We start from the raw sequence: 23373 nt of genomic DNA, 5'->3' as shown, positions 1-23373 counted from the left end.
GGCTCCAAAAATACACACAAATATAATATGTACGTCATAGAATTTACACTAATCCACGGGTTTTTTATTTTGGATTATAGTTTCGTCACAGTGTGTCCTTATAACATAACAAACAAATTAGAAATGATTTTTTTCTTAATTCTAAGAAGAATAAATTTATTATAATCAATACATAATATTGATTTAAATTTAAATATACGTCACAACAGTAATACCCGGGTTATTAATGAATAACAAATTGTTTTAGAAATGATTGCTTTTTTCTTTTAAATATGTTGTACAATATGTTACGCCGAATGTGCGAAATTGACTATTACATGAAATGGGCAAAATTTTGCCTAATTCATGTAATAGTCAAGCCCGTTGCCTTATTCATGAATTAGGTAAATTATCTGCCGAGTGCGTGAATTCACCAGGGTATGGAATTCTTAACTTAAACAGTCAACATGACAATAGAAAAAGTATATTTAATACGGATGGTTTTATTAGTTATAATTGGACATCATATAATATTATTATTATTAGGTTGGGTTAGGTTTTGTAATTCTGAATTCAGCTGAATGTCCATTTTGAGGTTAGCTAACAAGTGTCAACAAACTATCAAATCATACTATCACAAACGAACAATCGACTATTACACGATTGATACCCAAGCACGAATCAAATCGCAAAAATTTCTTTTAATAAAATTCTTCCGTTATCATATTATAGTTTTAGATATTTTTTGAGCATAGTAAATGGATATGAACGTCATTGTAGTTATTGATTGGTATATTTTTATATAATCAATGACATTTGACACATTTGGTTAGTTTCATTAGTTGCAAAAAACACCACCGTAGCGCTACTATATAATTTGTCCAATGCATGAACTAGGCAGAAAAATTACTGCCGAATTTACGCACTTGTCAGATATTTTGCCTACTTCGTGAATAAGGCAACGGGCTTGCATTTTTCATGATGTAGGCAAAATTTTTCCCATTTCATGTAATAGTCAATTTCGCACATTCGGCGTAACATATTATATAATGATATTTCAGTTATCAACTATCTTCCTACCTACTCGCGTTTGTATACCTATTAACGAAGAGCGCATGGCTCTTATGGTTCATGATTTGAAGAAAAAACATGAAAATGAACTGGAAAATACAGTGGTTTCTCCTTCGAATTGACGGAGTCAGCACTGCGGAATATTATATTTTTTATATATATGTAGATGGAGAGGGATCCAAATGGCCTCGTTTTTGTCTCCTACTGTAGGGAAAAAATATAAACTAAGAAGACTTTAAGAGCAGTATTGCTCGTGGTCTCGGAAATTCGGTGGGGATGGCTGGATCGTAATTGTTTCGATCTTTGATCGACTGGTTTGGGAAGTCTGCTGTCATGGAGCTGTAGAGTTTTTTAGAAAGTTTCAAGACGTCGTCGTAAATGGTTTCTACGTTCAAGTCTCTATAAAGAGTGGTATTGCATTCTTCTGTAATCTGAGGGTATTGCGTACAAACTATGGGGCATATTGTGATCTAAGAGATTTGTTTTGTATAGTCTTTAGCGTTTTTAAATATTTTGTAGGATACTATGTCATAATGGAACGGCACAGACATGATGCTAATTTCTTTGTGTGCTTTATCTGCATGTTCTATATAAATATTATATAGGATGGCCTTGAATATTTTTTCTAGCAAACAGATGTATATATAGACCTGTAGCTGCAGAATAATAGCGAATCAAATATCTATTGTTTAAGATATCAAATTGCTCTGCAGTAAAATACTCCCAGCAAACAAAATCTTAGCTAAATCAGCAAGTTTATTGGCAACATTAAATACGGATATTATTACATATCACAGTACATTATACCATTACGGTGGATTAGCTGAATAAACACTTTTCATGTATTATATTTTCGTACAACTGTAATAACAAATAATATTTCATTTTGCTACTCAATTTAAAACGCTGACTCTATATTTAGTTCAATATGATTATGTAACAGAATTTCAATGTTAATGTGTTAATTTTTATTGTATAAATAACGAAGAACAATTTATCTCAATGTCACTCGAATCAGAGTACTTAGCTAGTTACTATCATGTATAATATACTATTGTACCGATACGCTGCTAATAAATCTCACCCTGCTACATCGTAGACTTCGTCAGTATCATCATCCTCTACCTACACATCGAACACCACACACACGAGTGACCCCAACAGACCCATAGGTACTTGTCAACTTTTCGCAGCAACCCTTATTATATACTTATGCTATAAATTTCCGTTCATGTGTATAATTACATTCTAAAATTTTATTGTTAAGTACTTACTTTCTTTATTTTAAAATAAAATAAGTAAATAAATATCTTGGGACTTTCGGGTGATTATTGCGAAGGAATAAAAACAATAGAATAATTCTGGCAGTCTATCTAACCTACAGATTCTTATATTAAATACGTCAATCGCTCAAGACGTGACCTGTCGCCAAAATCAATCCGTATGTAACAGTACCTATAAAACTCTCACCAATCACATTAGTTAGAATTTCAAGTTATCCCTTACCTACTAACCTATTAACGTATTATAATACAATTTTCTAAATCCCCCACATCAATGGAAAAAATAGATAAGAAATAATTTCCTAATTGGAAAATAAACACGGGAAACCATAAACTACTATGGCGGTTGTTATGTAGAATTCTTGAAATTCTAATAATAGTGTTAGTTATGTTTACAGAAGATTCACGATAAGCGAGTAGTCTGCGTCGGTTTGTTTTATTCTATTGATACGAGGATTTTTCCGGCGACCAGTTTGAACAAGTTGTCACAGAGTTACGCCTACCTACTGCCGTTTTGTAAACAGCACCGAGTCACTTGACCTGCTGTTTGCTATTACGTACAACGTACTCAACAATAAAGTAATAATAGGTGTTTATAGCAGTTTTTCCCAACGATGCGAAACATGTTTTTTCTTATCAAGGATGCATGTTGGAAGTTAGACACGGTATGTAATGGAAAAGTACTTGTCTATCATCCAATGCACGATGGCAAGCTATTTACCTTAGTATTCTGATTATCATCTAACTAAATAATATTATATCTCCTGGCGAAGGTTGGCAGTTATCAGATTTAATTATGTTGTATGAATTTGAATTTGCCGCTTATTCGACGCTTGCATTTTAACGGTGCTGCTTTACGGTAGCGAATCATGGCACCTTACGAAGGTTCAGAGCAACCGTATACTGAGCATCGAAAACAGATGTTTGCGACGAATACTGGGTATGCGGTGGTATGACTTTAGGAGCAACGAGGAGATAAGAGAACGCACCAAGCAGCCTCTCATCACGCTGAAAGTGAAGAGGCGACGTTGGACCTGGCTCGGCCACGTGCTGCGGATGCCAGAAGAGAACTTCAACCTGGCTTGCCTGTTCTTCAAGCCGACCGGATACCAGCGTCCTGGAAGGCCGCTAAATACAATCTACAGAGTGTATACGGCGGAGCTACGGGATGCTGGTTTGACCTGGAACGAAGCAAGAAGACTGGCGAGCGACAGGGATTCTTGGAGGCGCCGCGTGGTGTCCATATGCTCCAGTTAAGGGGCGGATATGGCAAAAGAAGAAGAATGAATTTGATGTTATATAACCCAACCAGCTGTTGGACCCATCGGGCCGTCCGACCTGGTTGCTACTAAGGCCAATTATCTTGCTTTCAAAAAATTTGCGGCGTCTTACTACGGGCGTGAAGATCTCTTCACATAAATTTTGCTGCCTGTATGATTAGCTTCGTTCTTTAATTTAATAAACAAGTAGGTTCATTTTCTTTTTAGTAATTTCCATGTGCTTTTTCTCTCCCTGGCACTTTGCATTAGAGTAAACTCAGTAAACTCAGTCACAGCTCACTTTGAGTGTAGCAATCTAAGTCTTGGGCATCTTCTCCCAGGACACTCCCAGGCCAATTCTTAGATGCTTCACATCACCAATTGATGGGTCCCGTGATACTCTCGATTAAGACCGAGGGTGGTACGGGGCGGGTTTGGTGGAGGGACTTTAACTTGATGTTATCTCATGCATGCACGTAGTTTCACAATCATGGAATTGTTTGTTGCAACCTCTTGATCAGCGATGCGACAGCGTTGTATGCCAAATCTATCATTTCTCATTGGGCAAATAGCTTACTTAATGGGAAAGTGGCGATCGGTGGTCGTAGGCTATTCAGATCCGACATAAAATAATGAACACTAAACTTTACCCAGTCATACTTATTTGTTTTCATTGTAGTAACCAAGAATACAAATTGCAGATTGTATTGGTTAGCTTTTCCTACTTAAAGTATATTTACTTCTAATCAATAGCTATTAAAAGCCCTACTTTTATGCAGGGATTTTGATATGCTTTGGGCAATACCTATTTTCCACTCAGTTTTTTGAGAAATATGCATCTTTTATCTAATTCCATTCCAATATAATTTAATAACCGAGTGGCAAGTTTCTCTCTTCAGAGTCCCCTTTAAAATTTTCTCACGAATCGGTTGCGTTATGTTGCGTTAGGGAAACGCACCTCTGCGTACATCTATGAAATATCTGAAATCATACCATTAAATCTTATATAATTTTAGATGTTTTATAGATAGAAGAATATGTTGTATCTATTATGGTTTGTCTCAGCGCTCGAAATGGAAAATTTTACGAACCAGAGCGCTTGATAATTTAACGAAAATATTAACACTGTTACTTATCTAATTCTATACATAAATGTATTTAAAAAAAGATTTTGTTGGATTCTTTTTTATAATATGACATCTCGCACAGACGGTCAAATTAATATTTACACGAGACGGAGCGATAATTTTGGGGATTGTATGAACCGGAACGGCGCTCCGGTGCATTCCAGTCCATTTCGAGCCCTGTACTTTGGCTGGAGCAGGGATAACGTGAAATTGAAAAAAAAACTAATTAACACCATCTGCAATTCGCACCCAATTCTTTCTTTCAATTTCTTTGCTGAAATGTGTCTACACTATTTTTGTCGGATCTCCACAGTATATACCTAATCTATATCCACTATGATGGTTTGATTATGCAGAGTTTAATTGAATTTTAAAACTAATCAGCACCATCTCTTAATATGAATTATTAGTTCAATGAAACAAATAACTATGACTGATAAAGTTTATTGTGTACTATTTATGTCGAATCTGAACAGCCTACATCCACCCCTCGCACATTATGTGCATGAGCAGCTTTTTCATTTTATTTCATTTAGCCGCGTGACTTCACTGTCTCGGCAACCCCTCGCCTATGCGCACGGAAGAAACTTCAAATATTGCGCCCAGTTTTGATTTATGACTACATAGGTATACCTATTCCAGTTCGATTTTCAATATGCGACTGAGCTTATATTTATAATGTCCTCCCACATTGTATTAAACAATTAAAAATGAATAGTTTCTTATCGTGTTATTATTGCGTATTGTTATTTACTGTTTTGAGTATCTATTACTATTCTATTAGTATAGAGCAGGGTTCGCGAACCTTTTTACGTACGCGTGTCAAGAGTTCCCAAATATTATTTTTCGAATGTGACGTGCCGAGAGTTTTTCATGAGGAGAAAAATAATTGGTTTTTTAAAATTCTATTAAAAATTATGATGTTCTAGATGCCACTCACAGTACCTACATAGCACACATATTTACTTATAGCTTTATAACTATTTTCAATTACGCCATACATTTTGGTCACAAGAATTGCTCCGATCGGATGAGGCATTTTCTCGCTACAACAGTGGTCTCAAGCATTGTAAATCGATCAAAACTAGAAGTTCAGACGCGGCATACCCCGCCGCCTGATGAGGTTAGTGCGATAATATTATATGTGACCCATAAAGTCTCAGGACCGACCTATAAAATTATATATGTATTTACATTAAACGTAATGCTTATTCTTGAGTATTTGCCTGCTATATTATAATTACCACGTTTTTATTAGCTCGTATTCTCGTTTGTCCAGTACAATTTTTTTCTTGTTTGTCCAATACAAATCTTGCAATCGATTTTTAACTAACTTCCCGACTAGCTAGACATTTGAAACTTTTAGAATATATCAGTGCATTCTTTTAATACTTTTAGCCATCTTTAAGCAGAATTGAATTCATTTTCAGTTAACTCTGTTTTGTATGGAAAGTTATTTCGGAAAAAAAATCTTAAAAAGTAAAACACTATTATTGGTTGCTAAGGGGGCCCTAGCAACTAAATTATCATTGTATACGTGCGTTACTATGGAAATCAATATGAAATGTCAAAATGACATTTCATTATTCTATATTTATTCAGTATTTCTATCAAGTACACGAAAAAGTATTTATTAATACATAGAATTGTCAAGTTTATATGATTCAACAGAAAATTTAAAAACGTGGTAAGTATAGGTAAGTATAAAAAGTTCTTTTTATCTTGTAATTATTTTATATTTATACAATGCGATCTGTCATTTATATTATGGGTATTTTTTTCTCTTCAAAATAAAACATTCGCGTGCCATGCATGAGCACTGGTATAGAGTTTCAATATTAATCAATCATATTATGAATCCGTTGGGAGTTGACGAAATTATCAGAAACAAGTGTTTACGCTACACACGAGACGTTGACGTACTCGGAATGATAAATAAATGAATGATTACCATGAATGAAACTCCCTACTCCGTCTGTAGTGCCAGCTGGCGCGCAGACCGAGTTATCGGAAAAAAATATTAGAATATCTGGGCGTTTGTGTATCCATCACTAAAATCAATAACAATTAATTACCACGAATAAATTATTATTGCTGGTTGGGTTTTTTTCGCTGTGCATCGCATGTGCGCGCTATGTATGTTTAATCGCGATGTACATTGCACGGTGTGGTACCGTTTTGTAATACGCCCGTCATTTAGCAGCTTCTGCAGCAAATTCATTTTTCACGACCTACTTTTCGTATATAATCATTATATTAAATTACTTACTGAGAAAATTTTAATACATATTCGACCTTGTTTAGGAAAAAGGGTGTAACCCTCAATTTTTCGAAAAGTGCTTTTATTAGATACACGTTCTGTAAAAAAAGAAGTAAGCCGCAAATGCCGATTTATTATCTAAATTCAGGTTTTAATTAAGTTTTAGTTAAAGGAAAAAAGCATTTACCCTCAATTTTAGTGATTTTCTGTAATAACTTCTTTAATTATTAGTAGACCGAAAAGATATTACACCAAATCATCAATCATCATGCACCCAATGTCTATGCCTATTTGTTTTATTAATATTAAACCAAACCCAAACCAGCCAAAAACAGAGTCCAATGGGACTCTTTGGAGGAGGCCTTCACCCGAAAAGAGGTTCTTACAAACCAAACAAACTAATTACATATCACTGTTTAATTTATAAACATTATCTAATAGTAATATACACAAAATAAAAAAATCTTAATATGTATAAATGTATTATACAAAAATATAAAAAAAATAATAATAATTAATATTATATAAACTAGAAAATAAGTAGATTATACAATCATAGGTAGATATATATACATAATAGATATATTCATAGGTTATATAATTATGTATCTATATACATAGGTTATATATATATAATTATATATATATTCATTAGATATAGTCAATTAACTGTCATTTACTTTTGTTTGTAAGAAATAAAAAGGCTTTTTTATTTTATTTTATTTATTTATTTATTAAACCAAAATCATTCAAAAAACGTTTTTTGCCTCTCCTGTAAAATTTGTTCTGTGTGGGTTACGCCCTTTTTCCTAAACACAGTCGATATGTAAATACTTAGTTCAGTAGAATTTTTCTCATAATAAAAATATTATATTTTTCAACCAAAAAACAGGTAAGTAAGTATGTATCTATAAACTCGCCCGCCTGCAACGTGTCGAATACGCCGATGTGACGTCATCGTTATTCACAAAACACACGTTGCCAAATGGAGCTCCGCAAATTGGTCGAATGCGAATGTTTAGCTTTAAAAAACATCTGCTGTTGCAATCTACAAGTTGCATACTTCTTGGGCACCGAGTTGAAGACGCCAGGTCGTATACACACACCTACGAATTGGTCATTCCTATACCGGCTCGTGGATCGACGCATCCATCATACTTATGTGTTTCGAAGGTTACGTGCGGCTGTCGCTAGATAGATCTGCGCGGTCGTCATATGCAACACCGGATCGCCGTTCGTGGAAGGTGTGATTTATGGGTGTGCGGCAGACGAGGCGAGCTTAGATGTGAGAGCCGGCTAATATTCAAATTCAACATTTTTACATACTTATAGTTAACATTACAAATTATTAATTTAAGACGTTCACAAGATGACATTTAGAAACAAAGAAATATTATTAAAATAGTATTACGTAAGTATATAAAAGTTATTAACAGTAGAAAAGTGTGAATACAAAAAAAAATATTAATTAAATACAAGAAGTACTCCGAATGAATGAGCTAAGCAGACCCTTTTTTTTAGAATTTATAAAACAATGCCCATATTATATACTCATCCTCACGCAGGTGCGATATTATATCAATATCCGAATTGATTTGGTTGAACAGAGTTATTGCCCTCCCAATTGGCATTACCAATGGCAGGTTAGTTCTGCACCTTCGGAGAACAAACAACTGATGCTCTCTAATTATAAGATAGTTATCACTGTTATCAGGACACACAATACTACCAGGAATGGCAGAGTTCTCATTTTCACCGCGTATAAGTCTTGCCTAACCCACCAATTTGGATGAATTGACATTTTTGTTGATTCGAGCGAGGAGTTTTAGTATACATATCTGTGTGAGTTTCGATGGATAGTTCTTTTAAATTAGATTTAATGTTAAGTAGTAGGTACATAGCTGTACATTTTAAATTAATTACTTATTAAATGTATCATGTTATTAAATATTGAGAAATCAAAAGCTTTTGTCGTGTGATATTTATACCTACCCTGTTATTGCTTCATACTGTTCATATAATTTTGTTTTGTTTTTATAATTAGAAATTTGTTTGTAGTGTCCTACTAATATGTACTTAATTATTATGCCTAAAGCGTCAATTACATTGAGCTTTTTTACGAGCTGATTATTGGCAAATTTATAATCTGCCTGTAAATTCGCCCAGTGTAATCATCGAACAAGCTAATAAGCAGGTTGTAAACACTCCACCGAGAAAAGTTGAAAGCCGGTCAACTTTATAAGCTACACGCCGGCTTGTGGGCGTATCGCGTCTGCGCAGTAGAGCGTGGTGGTGGAAAAACGAACTACTCATTTTGAAATTTACCTTTTTGACGTTTAATGGAAACATTATTATGGAGCGTAGCGACCTCCCGGCAAAAAAACGAACTACGTTCCGTCAAAATCGCTCGCTGGCTTGTGGCTTATCAGCGAATGGAAAATTTTGTGTGTAATCATGAAATCGCAGTAGCTGAACCGCCCGCTTTTAAATTTGCCAATAATCAGCTCATAAAAAAGCTCAATGTAATTGACGCTTTATGAAAAATTGTTAATATTCAATTGATTCATTTTACCTTCCTAATATTGTTGTACCTACAGGTTACTTAATGTATTTGTGAATGTTTTGTCTCTTTTTTTTTAATTCGGTTATTTTAAACGTCTGTTGTATTTTATATCAGTCGAAAATCTCTCTCTGAGGTGGACGAAACCGGTACAATTATTTAATATAAAAAAGTGAATTCAGTACAAAAAATGTGTTTTATTAAAATTATTAATACTTCTATATTAGTTTATGTAAATCTACATATAAATAAGACGACATTTAAGTATTATCGAAAGACGTGACGACATGTTTAACTATCACAACATTACTATGGTAAGTAATCAACAACCCTTGTCAGCACATAATTATAATAATATGTCTGCGATATAAGAACTGTCCTCAATTATAATATGTATTCATTTTCAGTCAGCTAGTAGGTATCCAATCATTGTAAACTCAATAAAATAACTGACTTCAATTATAATATTATTTCCTAATATTAATTACAGTGAGACCCAGCGAAATGTCCATAGCTGATCGTCATTTCAACATAATTATTATTATTCAACAGTGCGTCCGTCAATAAATAGCGGATCATAGAACACTCTATCATAACTTTCCGGACTGAGCATATCTCACCGCGTGGTACCCAGCACTGTTTACTGTCGTACCTGTATTTTATTCATTGTATTTCGTTATCCGTAAAATAAACTCTCTCGAGCAATCTACAACCAGTCTTTATCTCTACAACTTCATCCCAAACAACTAATAATGCTCGATTTTTTTGCCTCTTCGTTGATCGTCTGTTGGTCAGTAACAGACCATAGACAAATCGGAGAACTTATTATTGTCCTCGGACTTTTGGCTCATCAATGGTGTGTCTGCATAATATTATAATGTATTAAAAGCTTACTTAGGTCATCCAATGAGATTTCGCCGATGCTTACAGAGGAAAGAATAATAAGGTGGAGCCTTTGATCTAACAAAATAATAACTTTGGACTTATGGTATCGTATGAGTCGCCTGACTTATAAATTAATATATTCAATATATAAATCCTAGTAAAAGTAGTCACAATAAATTAATTGTTATTGTCTGGACTGTCTGATGAATAATAATTGATAAGAAAATAATTACAAAGAATATGACTACTCAGTCGATTGATTTTGGAAAAAAAACTGAAATTAAAAAACCCATTCACACCTCTTCTTTATCTTTTGTTTGCATTACGTGTTTATATTTATTAATATTGCGAGTTTGGTACCTTACGTGTGATGATAACTGATAAACGACACATTTACTTTAACGGCCCACGTGCTCCGCGTAGACCGAAATGGAGCTTTTATGGTCATATGGTCAAAACTCAAAATCATGTTAACACGCGTGTTTGAACATGTACCGTTAAAAAAAAGATTTTTTTCCGGTTAGGTACATGTTCAAAACGCGCGTTAACACGATTTTACTCCCTACTTCAGTTATAGTTTGTCAATTTACGGCCGTATGTTGTAATTGTTGTAGCTTAATACTTTGGAAGCTGACGACGCACCTGGCGCGTAATGACCAGGCGGTCAATTGATGTAATTAACGTGCATTTTAAAGGTGGTAATTAAAAAGTCATTATCTAGTCAGCAGTGAATGAGTTAACCACTGGGAAATGCCAAAAGAAATGGCGTATTTCAAAAAAAATACTACCTTAATCTTAGTTTAATAATTATTATAAAACAATTATTATTCGTCGGATATTTATCACACTTGAATGGTCAAAGACATAGCTTATAATCAGTATCTTTAGAATTATCTTCAAATGTGTTAATCTTGCCCATTTTTTGAATAATAAAATGCCTAATTCTTGTCAAATTTGGGATCACAGAGATTATGAATATAATTTTTTATTGTAAATATTTCACTATAATAATGTCGAAATAAATTTTACTAATGGTTTTATAAATGCTTTTAAAAATGAATAAATGTAAAAAATCTTAACACCACTGCACATGGATGTACTGAAATATGACTATATTCTAAAACATTAGATCGCGAGGTTTAAAAGAATACTATTTTATGTAATACAAATACTTTATGCAGTCATCAAATGTTTAAAATAAATATAAAGGATAATAAGGCTTCAAAATTATATAAATAGATTATCTACAACGTTTAAGGAATGTCCAGGATCATGCTTTGAAAATACCATAAAAGATCCGTTTTGACCTACGCGGAGCACGTTCCCCCTTAAACCGAGTCGCGCGATGCATGTAGATAATTGATAATAATTATATGTAATTATCAATATTAGTAATAATCAAATAATGATAAAATACCTAAGAACCATATGTTAATATAAAATAAGTAATTGAAATGGTCGATCTCGTATCAATTTGTGATAAAAAACGGTGACTAAATAGAGAAAACACAGTTATTTTATTACCGTAAGCAACAATAATAAATTATTATGAATAATGAATAAAGACATGGTTTGAACCAAAGATATTGGAGGGAACATAATATTTTGCATTTGATAATAAATATAATGAATTATTACTCGGTCGCGGTAACTATCGATTATGATTGATTCATTGACTATATTTTATTACCTCATTATACACCTGCTAAAATATTTGTTAAAAAATTAGTAACCACGGTGATTGTACCTATAGATTGAGTTACATAGATTTTTTTAATATAATGCTATTTTACACAATGATGATACATACATATAAATTAAGATATTAAACTCCACAGGTTAGTTTATTAGAATTAGTCGATAGTTATTCCAGTTGTAACGCCATTACCAGAAAACAAAAATGAACGATTTTGCTCTACTACTATTCCAAGTAGTGGGTTGTTTTTTTATGGTGTTGAGTGAGAGAGGATCTCGTCTCTTTCTATTTATTAATGAAATCTTGATAGTGGCGTTGCAACCGAAATAGCTATCGACTAATAACCCAACATGTAGAATTGAATATAATTTATATTATCATTTTATAAATATTTTCTTCGACGTTTGTATTCGACAATGTTTTTACTGCAAATAAATAAAGAAATAATTACTAACAGTCTTTTCTATAAATACTGCCAAGGCTGCAGACACACGGCATTGCAGTGGACGTCTACGCACGTCGACTACAAAGCCGTGTGACTGCGTCCTAAGTCCAAATTATTGTTCAAATCTAATGAAAATACCTATATATTCTATGTGTAATTGTACCTAGGTATATATCTATAACTCCTAAAATCCGAAGAAAAATGTTTAAAAACTCAATGACTTACTTAGAGAAACCGATTAATAATTGAAATAATAAAAATAAATGCATATGTATGTCAGATTTTACTTTGATTATAATATGTATTGCAATAAAGGATTTATCTATAACTAAATATGGGTAAGTACCTACTTATATTGTTCTAATAGGGAAAAAAGACATGGTGGGAAAAAAACAAGAACATCGAACCGGAGCTACGTTTCGGTGCGCTCCAGCCATTTCGAGCTCTGCGTAGTGGCCACTGGTTCGGCAAAATAATATTAAGGCTATATACCTACCTCAGTTGAGACATGGTCTAAAAAGATCGTGGCTAGGCGATGCGCGGATTGCGGGTCGCGGGAGCAAATGACGCATGCCGAACGAAATATAATTTGTCATATAAATCCAACATGCGTCCATTTAATGTTCTGTTTATTATTCTATTAGTAACAATAATAATACATTCATTGACATGTCTTCTTTTTAAAGTAAATGGGTAACGTTTTTAGTCATCTACACACGATTTAAGAATTAATACCCCCGTCGCCATCACGAAACAAATTGACGTATTGACACCTCGACGTTCGCTCTCAGACTGCCAGCGAGTCCAAAATTTCGTCGCGCCTATAGTTGAAAATTATTTGCCGTATCACTGAAGTATCGCCTTAAAGTGCTAGCGAAGTACCTACATGAAAACGTAACACAAAGAACCGAGAGCACTGGAGGCTTTGTCCAGCAACGGATCTCGGATCGATCCAGACTGATTAAAATTACGATGATATCATAGAAAGGAATCAAAGTATTGGAAACTTTAATAAGGTTTACCCTGTGTACAAGGTTCCAAATAATCAAAAAATGTACAGCAATTTCCAAGATTTGTGAATTGTAACTACCCAAGTATGTGGTTTATGTTTGGCCGACATCAAGATTGTAGTTACAATCATGCTTATCATCACATATTGTTATCACATCACAGTTATCAGTTATCATCACATACCCAATATCTCAGAAAGATTACAATTTATGTTACTACATAGCAACTAGCAACACAATATTAACACTATCCTTGACCGCCATTAATTAATTTTTATTACAGGTGTGACAACTTACAACCAAACAGCAGTTACTAGTAGAGACGGGAAAACTGGTCGATTTTGAAGACTAAAAAATACTTAGTATATAAACTTGTTCCAAAATACTTACTAGTATTTGGAATACTATGTAGATCGTTTGGCGTGCGTATGCGACAAAAGTTTCATACTCAACTGAAACTAAAACCAACTCAATATTATTAGTATTTTAAAATACGTATCGGCTCAGGGAACTCAGACTGTGTATCGGCTTCAATATAATCGCTAAAAATACGGTGAGCTCCGCTTGTCGTAAAGTCCCATTTATTATAAAATTTAAATTTATGAGTTGTTTTTCTGTTAGGTTACAATATTATTGTTAACAAAAATGAATAACAGTGATTTTTTTTTAATTTGAAACATGTTTTGAGCGGTATATAACAAGCCTAGGCCTGTGCGTCATCTCACCACTGTGCTGCGACACAAAACTTATGACCTATTATTATTCATAGATTCGAACGCAATAGAATAATAAATTAAAATATACTTATATTCAAGTGCTACTTCGTTCGTGCGCATTTAATGTGAATAGTGTTGAAAGTCTACCAACTGGCAACTGGCGAGTGCACAGAACAGTGACTCGCGATGATTTATCATCACAAGTTTTTTTGGGAATAAGTTTATTGGGCCACACATACTGAGTATGGGTAGTTTCATCCGAAACTTGAGTACACAAACTGGTGACAGTATTTCCAACTCACCTCTAGTTACTAGTAATTGTGCTCAGTGTTGCTAAACCCCAGTGCTCCGAAAACAAGCTATTTGGCAGGAAAAAATGCTAGATTTTATGAAACTAAAATTAAAATTATTAATTAAATGAAAGTACTTATTTTTACATATTGCAACAAGAATGAAGTAATTAGTTAATTTTTTCCTTCATTCCGATAATAATCAAACTGATATCACATACCTAAGCACACATTAAATTAGGTATATGATACGATTTCACTATAAGGCTATGAATGCTCATATTGTTTCAACGTGTTAAATTGTTTCTGTTTTATTTCTCACGCTACTAAAATATGTAACTACTGACCTACTTGCATTTAGTATGTATCTGATAGTAAGAAATTCGATGCACATGAAAATCTTCTTCTTCTTCCACGGCGCTACATCCCGGGGTGGGATTTGGCCTCCTCCACAACCGCTCTCCCCTCTTTCCGGTCTCTCGCCACACTTCTCCAGTTACCGGGTCTTCCTATATGAAGCCAGTCCACTTCTACGGCGTCAGCCCATCTCCTTCTTGGACGGCCTCTGGGTCTCTTCCGTTGGGGTAGCCACTTTGTCATGATCCTTGGCGCTCTAACTTCAAGCATTCTCTCCACATGTCCCGCCCATCGTAGTCTTTGGGACTTACAGTATCTGATGATTTTTTGCTGTTCAATCAGCTCTTCCAACTCGTGGTTCATTTTTATTCTGTTGTTCCCATTTTCCAACGTGGGTCCAAAGATTTTGCGGAGTATTTTGCGCTCGAAGACAGCTAATTTGTTTTCCTCGTTTTGAGTTAAGCACCAAGTCTCACAGCCATAAGTGACCATTGGTCTTATAATTGTTTTAAAAATTAGAAGTTTACTTCTTCGGCCTAGAATTTTCGACCCCACCAGTCGCTTGCAGGCATCCCAGCATTTATTCCCGGAGATACGGCGGATTTGTATCTCCTCTGCTGTCTTATTTTGGGTATTTAGGCTGGATCCGAGATACGTGAACTTGTCCACCCCTTCATATGCATGCTGTCCTATGTCTATATTCTGCAGCGGTACCTGTATCGCGTGTGCTGACCATATACTTAGTTTTTGACTGGTTTATATGCAGCCCAGCGTTTTCTGCTTTTACTTTCATAGTGCCACCATGGTCGATCATCCTCTGTTTGGATCTGCTTGTAATTACTATGTCGTCAGCATAAGCGCACATCTGTGTTGTATTGTTATCTACCCATCCTCTTATGTTGCACATGAAAATATATAAATGAAATATCTAGCGTATTATCGGCACATTTGGGATCAAAAATACTAGTAAAAATGCCACAAGCCATATGCGTTTTAACAAGCTAGATGCCTATTGAAAAATTCTAGATCTGGCAAATAAAAAAATAAATTGGCAACGCTGATTGAGCTATAAGACAATCGGTTAAAAATCTTTCTTATAAAATCTATCGTTGAGTCACTTGAGTGACATATTTTATTTTATTTTACAACGTTTTTCTTAGCTCGTATTCTTATTTGTCCGGTGGTTCTTTGTCCGGTACAAATCTTGCAATCGATTTTTAACTAACTCCCGACTAGCTAGACATTTGAAACTTTTAGAATATATCAGAACACGATGCCAATGCATTTTTTTAATACTTTTAGCCATCTTTAAGTAGAATTGAATTCATTTTCAGTTAATTCTGTTTTGTACGAAAAGTTATTTCGACACTGTTTTGGTTGCTAGGGGTCTGGGGTCCTAGCAACTAAATTATTAATATATACGTGCGTTACTATGGAAATCAATATGACATGTCAAGTACAATTTTTTTTTGATCGTTTAAGCTAGTCAAGTCAAGTTTATATGATTCAACAGAAAATTTAAAAACGTTGTAAGTATATAAAAAGTTCTTTTTATCTCGTAATTATTCTTATTTAGATGGTAAAAAAGCAATGATACATCAATGCAAACAAGCAGGTGATCTACGTATGGAAAATGAATGTCATAGTTATTTTATTATATATTTCTGGCACTGCCAAGCACGAGTGTAGGTATTGTGATAATTTGTACATTATTAAAACGAATAACGAAATATTAAACTACAAAACACAGGCTATCTATCATTTACTAGTCATTCAGAAAGATTTTATTAAAATATAAATTAAACGAGTGACAGATAAGATAGCGTCGTATTTATTCGTATTGGAGATAATTATTAATTATTCTTATTGTGACTTTTTTTTATTCGGACCGTTGGTGACCCAAAATTCAGTTAGCAACTGAAGGTGTGCTTACATATGGGTAGGTTATAAATGAATCATAAAATGTTACTGACATAACCCAGTTATAATTTATTATTAATTTATAATGGACGTCTCCGTATACATAAACCTGTTGAGTAGGTATACCTACAATGTATACGTAAATTTACTATATCTACATAACCAAACCAATGTAAGGTCATAATAATTAATATTTAGAATGGTTGTACTACTTTTCTACATTTTTGTCCTACTAGGCACTTGAAACTTTAAACATTATTTATTTTAAAGGTTCAAAGAAAATTTAAATTTTTTGTTTTGTAAAATTTAATTAATCTGGCTAAAAGTTAGACGAAGAATTCTTCACTTTATATACTCGTAGATTTAGAAATGCGAATTTTTAGTCGCCATGGGCATACATGAGGTCAACGAGAGCCACATTCTGGATTTTCATATACATATATATATAATTAAAGAACCACACCATAGTCACGTTCTCACGTAGTACTAAATACACAAATTTAACACGCGCATCTTGTCACATACTTACAACATAATTCAGAAAGGAAAACTCGCGAAAATACCTATGTACAGTAAAAACAAACAATGATGCGATTCTTCGATTGTACTACATGCCAGGCATTTATCACGGCTCCCCATACGCACGCACACTATCGACCGACCGCATTATTGTTTCGTTTTTACTGTACTTATGTACCTAGAATGAGGAAAGAAAATACCTATATTTTTATCAAGATATATTGGGAGCTACGAGCCGCATTTGCCCACGTCTGGCATAGACCATGGCATAAAGCCCACCAAAGCGGCGCTCGGTGCGCTCTCTACGAAGTAGGCTCCCTCCCACCCGCGCATTACCCTTCACCAATCGGTGGTCTAGGATCATAAGGGCGAAACTACAAAAACACTGTACTGAGATAAATGGTAAAATAGGGTCAAATAGTTTTTATTGTTAAAAAAAACAATTTCACACTGTAAAAATACAAAAATAATAAATTAAAGCTGTTGTAACATATTCATAAGAGTAATGTAGAGCATCAATATCGTCATTTTAGACATTAGAAGCAGCCATGCGGCTCGCATTGGAATAAAGGAGTATTGAGGAATTTCCATTTGCACTATTTTTAAATAAATAGATATGTAATAAAATGTTTAAATGTCTTTTATTAAATGGACTTTTCTATAAATAAATTGTTCTATTTTTTTAGTAAGTAAATAAAATTAAGCTTTATTTTTTTCAATCACAACAAAGGTGAAATTTGGTGCGGCCACCAGACGTTTCCATAGGACTGTCAATGTTAATTGTGCGGCCACAGTTAAATTTTACGCAAGAACCACTGGCATAGACAGTAAAGTTTGTGCAAGCAGACATTTATTTCTATAAGGAATAAGGAAACATTTGACTTGTTTCTTTATAGAACTATGGATGTAGAGGATTCATTTGTGTTTGCTGGAAACAAGTCGAATAGGCTTTGGTTTTTAGTTAATATTTATGTTTTTACTATCAATTATTAATTAAATTATGAAAAAATTAAACTGCTTTCAACAAAAAGAAAATTGTATTTAAAGGAACAATTTTATGTAAAACTTCAAATACGATTTACTCATAACAAAGTTTTTTGAGTTGTTTCCCTATAGAAGTGAGGTAGGTATCGATAATGGGAGATCACTTTTGAAAATACTATTCAGGCGTAGTTGTTAACTTGCTCGATTTGAGTGCCACCGATGAGGATTTCTTTTGGTCAGCAAAGCAGTTTAGGTATAGTTAGGTAAAATTTAAAACCAAATTTAATTATCTAGTGTTATTTTTAATTATTTCCAATCAATTTAATTTTCGTAACCACAGTCACTCGGGACGTCACATCCGACTCCCTAAAAAAGGCTGTACCCAACGCATCGTAGCATAACATGCTAATTAACATTTTTTCTGACTTACCTCCTACATATATTTTCATCATTTATGTAAGTATTTATTCCTCCTAATTCGCATGTTTAATATACGTTGCTGATAAGCGATAAACTTTCTCAACTAATTAGCCCCACGATAACGATAACATTTCTAATTTCCGTCCATAATAATAATATAATGGTTATTCCATTCGCGAATTCCGCTAAAATGAACGATTGGGAAAAATCTATAATATGAAAATCTCATTATAATAATATTATTATTAGAGTGTGCTGATAATAATATCCAATGATCGAGTATTCCCAAAAATAATAATATTGCAACATTGTGTTATGTTATTGTTGTCGATGGTTAATCAGAAATTTAGCATCCTGCCCGCGTCTGCGCCTGGGATTTCCGTACTCAATCCAATCCCCAATGCATTGGGTTTTCCCTCGCATCTTTGGCAACACACAACACGACTCCATTCATATTGTATCAACACCTCTATAAAATGTCACAATGTAGAATGGACATACGATTGCCTTATACATCATTAGTGTCCAAGCGTTGTGATTTGGACTGATATGTTATGCAAGTATATTTTATCAAGTTAGCGGTACGTTTATAAAACTGATTTAATTGGCCCATTAAAAATGTTGCAAATGTAATTTGCCAAAAATCACTAGTTTTCATATTATCTGTAAATGTATTCCAGCGAAGCTATTCTATACACTACACAAGGTGGCTATCGGTGACTATCGACGGTAGTTTAGTATAATATAAGACTTAAATTATACCTTATTATTAATAAAAAAAAAAATATTACTTATATAAGTACAATTAAATAAACTGAATCTCACGTTGAAATATATGAAGTAGGTAGGTACCTATCTGTGTTCTCTGATTTCCAATTTATGGTCATAATAATAATAATCGTCATACGTCATAATAATTTTATAATATGATTATAGAATACTAAGTATTTTGCCGACCCAGTTTCCTGCCGTCCGAGTGATGCGCAACACAGCATTCCAGTTTGGTACGGCCCTGGTCCTAGATACAACATCGCTCGGAAAATCCATCGAATTGTGCAATAATTATGTAGATATAGTAAGTAATAATAGAATGTATTTTGGTATATTGAAATAGTCAATGGTTATTTTTTAATTAGACGCGCTTAAAAAAATATCCAGGACTCCCAGGAGTCCCTAAATTACAAAGTATACAACATAAATGGTGGAGAAATTACAATTTTCTATGATTACTGTGATAAGATTGATATTCAGTTTGGTTCCAGTTTTTAGGTTCTAAATAACATTTTGAAATTAAACTCGACATTATACAATTTATTATTGTACACTGTTTATAAGATTAAGAGCTACATCGCCTACATCTTGGTACGTATTTAACGGGCTTCCGGTTACAAAATGTTAACATCTTTGAAGTAATATTCAGCACTACAGGTTCTGTCTGTATAAACTGAAAATCAGTAATACCTAATTATCAATCAGTTAATCAGAATACGGTTATTAAATAAATTTGATATTAAGTTGGCCAACATCTTGGTATTTTATGGACTTACAATTATTGAAAAATGCCAGGTTTAACTTTAAAATAGAATTAAATACCAGAAAATATATACTCGAACTGAAAAACATTCAAATGAGACGATAATAAATTATAATAAATTAACCTATTATGAATATTATGATATTCTTTGTTGTGATAACGCATATCTTTGCATACTATTATCAGAATTATCTCATACATCACCTACACTACAACTAAAGACAAACAATGAGTTTTTCCTACGCTAGATTTCACCATTTTTTGTAAAAACTAATTAGTATCCCCATTACAATAATAATATAATGTTACCAAATATTGAATACCTACACAGAATAATAAATGATGTGACTTTAGATACATTTTCGTTTTTTTTTATTCCCAATTTAGCCCATCACTCCCATGTAACTATCTTGACATACCCACTAATTAATATTATTAATCACTAATGCTCCACCTACCCAAATCCAAGTCTGATGGGTATATCTATGTTAGGCTGATATCATTATCACTATCAGTTACCTACTAACGATATTACTGCAACAATCGCAAAATGAAATTGACGCGACGCCAAAAAGATTAGTGACAAACTGTAATATTAATAGGATAATAATTTATATTGTCGATAGCGAAATTCTCTTTCATGTCAAATTATCTCATATATAGCACGCTTTGATTATGAGTATTATATTATGACCTATTGGTCCATACAAAAATAAATTGAATGCAGATAAAACATTAAATTTATTTAAAGTTTAAAAAATATAATAAGGAAAATGCAAAAGGGGAAAGCCAACGGCACGCGGTGTTCCCAAGCGGTCACCCATCCAAGTACTATCCGCGCGCCCAATGTTGCTTAACTTCGGTGATCGGACGAGAACCGGTGCTTTCAACATGGTATGGTCGTTGGCGAATGCCCTTCAATTATTTTTTTATTTATAGGATGATGTGACTATTTTTACATAAAACATTATGGAAGATGCAAAAAAGGAAAAAGAGCCAACGGCATGCGGTGTTCCCAAGCGGTCACCCATCCAAGTACTATCCGCGCCCAATGTTGCTTAACTTCGGTGATCGGACGAGAACCGGTGCTTTCAACATGGTATGGTCGTTGGCGATTGCATTTCAATTATTTTTTTATTTATAGGATGATGTGACTATTTTTACACAAAACATTATGGAATATGCAAAAAAGGAAAGCCAACGACACGCTCTGCTCCCAAGTAGGACTCCCAGATGACCTCTTTTACCCTGACATGTCTTTTTTTGAGGTTAATGTCCGTGTATAAAAAATAACAACATATTTTTTCATTCATTTGTTTGAAAGAATTGTGGTAAGTACTATATTTATTAATGCTAATTGATGCCTCTCCCTCAAAAATGATCTATATGAGTACTGTATTATGACGTATATAATGGGCATTTTGAGATAATCAAATAAAACTATTTTGTTGAGAGAAATTATTTATACTTAATTAAAAGTCCTCTCCTGAATTCCTAAATCACTTATTTTGGTACTGTTCGGTCATACGGAATACTGCGGAAAACGCATTTTGAAAATAGCCGATAAACTGGATTATTTGTTAGGTTAACCTAACCCTAACCAAACCTAACCTAACCTAACCTAACCCAACCTAACCTAACCCAACCTAACCTAACCTAAACTAAACTAACCCAAACTAACAAATAATCCAGTTTATCCGCTATTTTCAAAATGCGTTTTCCTCTGTATTCCATATAACCGAACAGTACCCTTATTTTCATTCCTCTGCCAATTTTCAATGTGAATTTTTCTCTGTGAAGGCTTTTTCATCCGCAGGTTAACAAAAACTCTATTGTCATCCTCCACTTTGACATATGCATAGATCATTATTGTAGGGAGGCCAACATAACGGTTCAAAAACAAGTGACTTAATGTTGCTAGATCAAAAAAATAAATATGCCAAAACAGAGGCAATGGTAATATACATTTTATAGATCATTGTTGCATATTTAGTTAAAAACTGCCAAAATGTAAGTAACATAAATAATTTTTGAGCGGGAGGCTTCAATTATTATTGTTTGTTACCTAATCAATATGATAATGACTAACGAGAATAACAACTACATGATTGTAAAATTATTACATTTCGGGTTAAATTATCGAGAATTGTCATACCACGGGTTCAACTGCAGTGGCAAAATCAAAGTGTTCAATCTATTTGGGCAAAATACTCAGGTATGTATATCACAGAAACACTCAGAATTGAAAAAATCACATGTATGTATTGTAAGATCACTGGGAATCGATCCAGGAGACCAGGTTCGGCATTGGACTATGGGGCGGCTGCTGATTATGAAATACAGTACATGTCATCTTTTTATCATCGTCAAATATGGGAACCCTACTCTCCAGCGGTCATCAATCCAAGACGAAAGCCGGCGCTTTCAACATGTTACCTAATATTAATTATGGTCGTTAGCGAGAGGGTTTTGTTTTTTTATGTTTATTTACTATGTAATTACAAAATTACAGCCACGCACAAAAAATGCAAATTATTTAGACGAATGGAATCTTCTACGTCGATACTTCATGACTGAGTATCGTCACCCCAATGACATTACTAATGATTTCACTGTCGAACAGCCATCAACGTGTGAGATGTGTGGCTAACAACGGGGCAAAGCCTTTGCCAGTGGAAAATCCGTGGAAATTATGAATTATGGGGCACTGAAAACAAAACAGCGCGGACGACACAAACGGCCACTGACAATCTTAATTGGTAATTGTAACCGTTTGGCCCTGCAAATTCGGAGTGTCTGAATACGAGGTAGGTATGTAGACGAAAAAGTGGGGGCGTTCGCGGTTGAAACGATGAAAAGCGGTGAGTAGTATATTATGGTTAAATGAAAGGCTAGTGGTGTACCTCCCGTCGCATTAAAAATCAATAATATTTTTTTTTTATTTCCTATCGAGGTAATAGTTTTTTCAATACGATTGGGAATCTATCTCTGTGTACAATTTATTTATTTATTGCCCGGTACCTACGAACACAACTTACTTTCGAGTTACGTTATTTTC

At 33.9% G+C, this 23373-nt stretch overlaps 2 non-coding genes across 2 annotated transcripts; both read right to left on the bottom strand.

Moving 5' to 3' along the window:
- Positions 1-21102: 21102 nt before the first annotated feature.
- On the bottom strand, positions 21103-21223 carry LOC147075105 (5S ribosomal RNA). The gene has a single exon (XR_015070125.1). It is a non-coding gene; the product is annotated as a 5S ribosomal RNA (ribosomal RNA).
- Positions 21224-21309: 86 nt separating this feature from the next.
- LOC147075104 (5S ribosomal RNA) lies at positions 21310-21428 on the bottom strand. Its single transcript, XR_015070117.1, has one exon. It is a non-coding gene; the product is annotated as a 5S ribosomal RNA (ribosomal RNA).
- Between the last annotated feature and the right edge of the window lie 1945 nt (positions 21429-23373).

Source organism: Rhyacophila brunnea, unplaced genomic scaffold (assembly GCF_057557595.1).
Source record: "Rhyacophila brunnea isolate RB1 unplaced genomic scaffold, BYU_Rbru_1.0 scaffold_15, whole genome shotgun sequence".
Lineage (NCBI taxonomy): Eukaryota > Metazoa > Arthropoda > Insecta > Trichoptera > Rhyacophilidae > Rhyacophila > Rhyacophila brunnea.
Note: the sequence above shows the minus strand (reverse complement) of the source record. Positions and strands in the feature narration are given on the sequence as shown.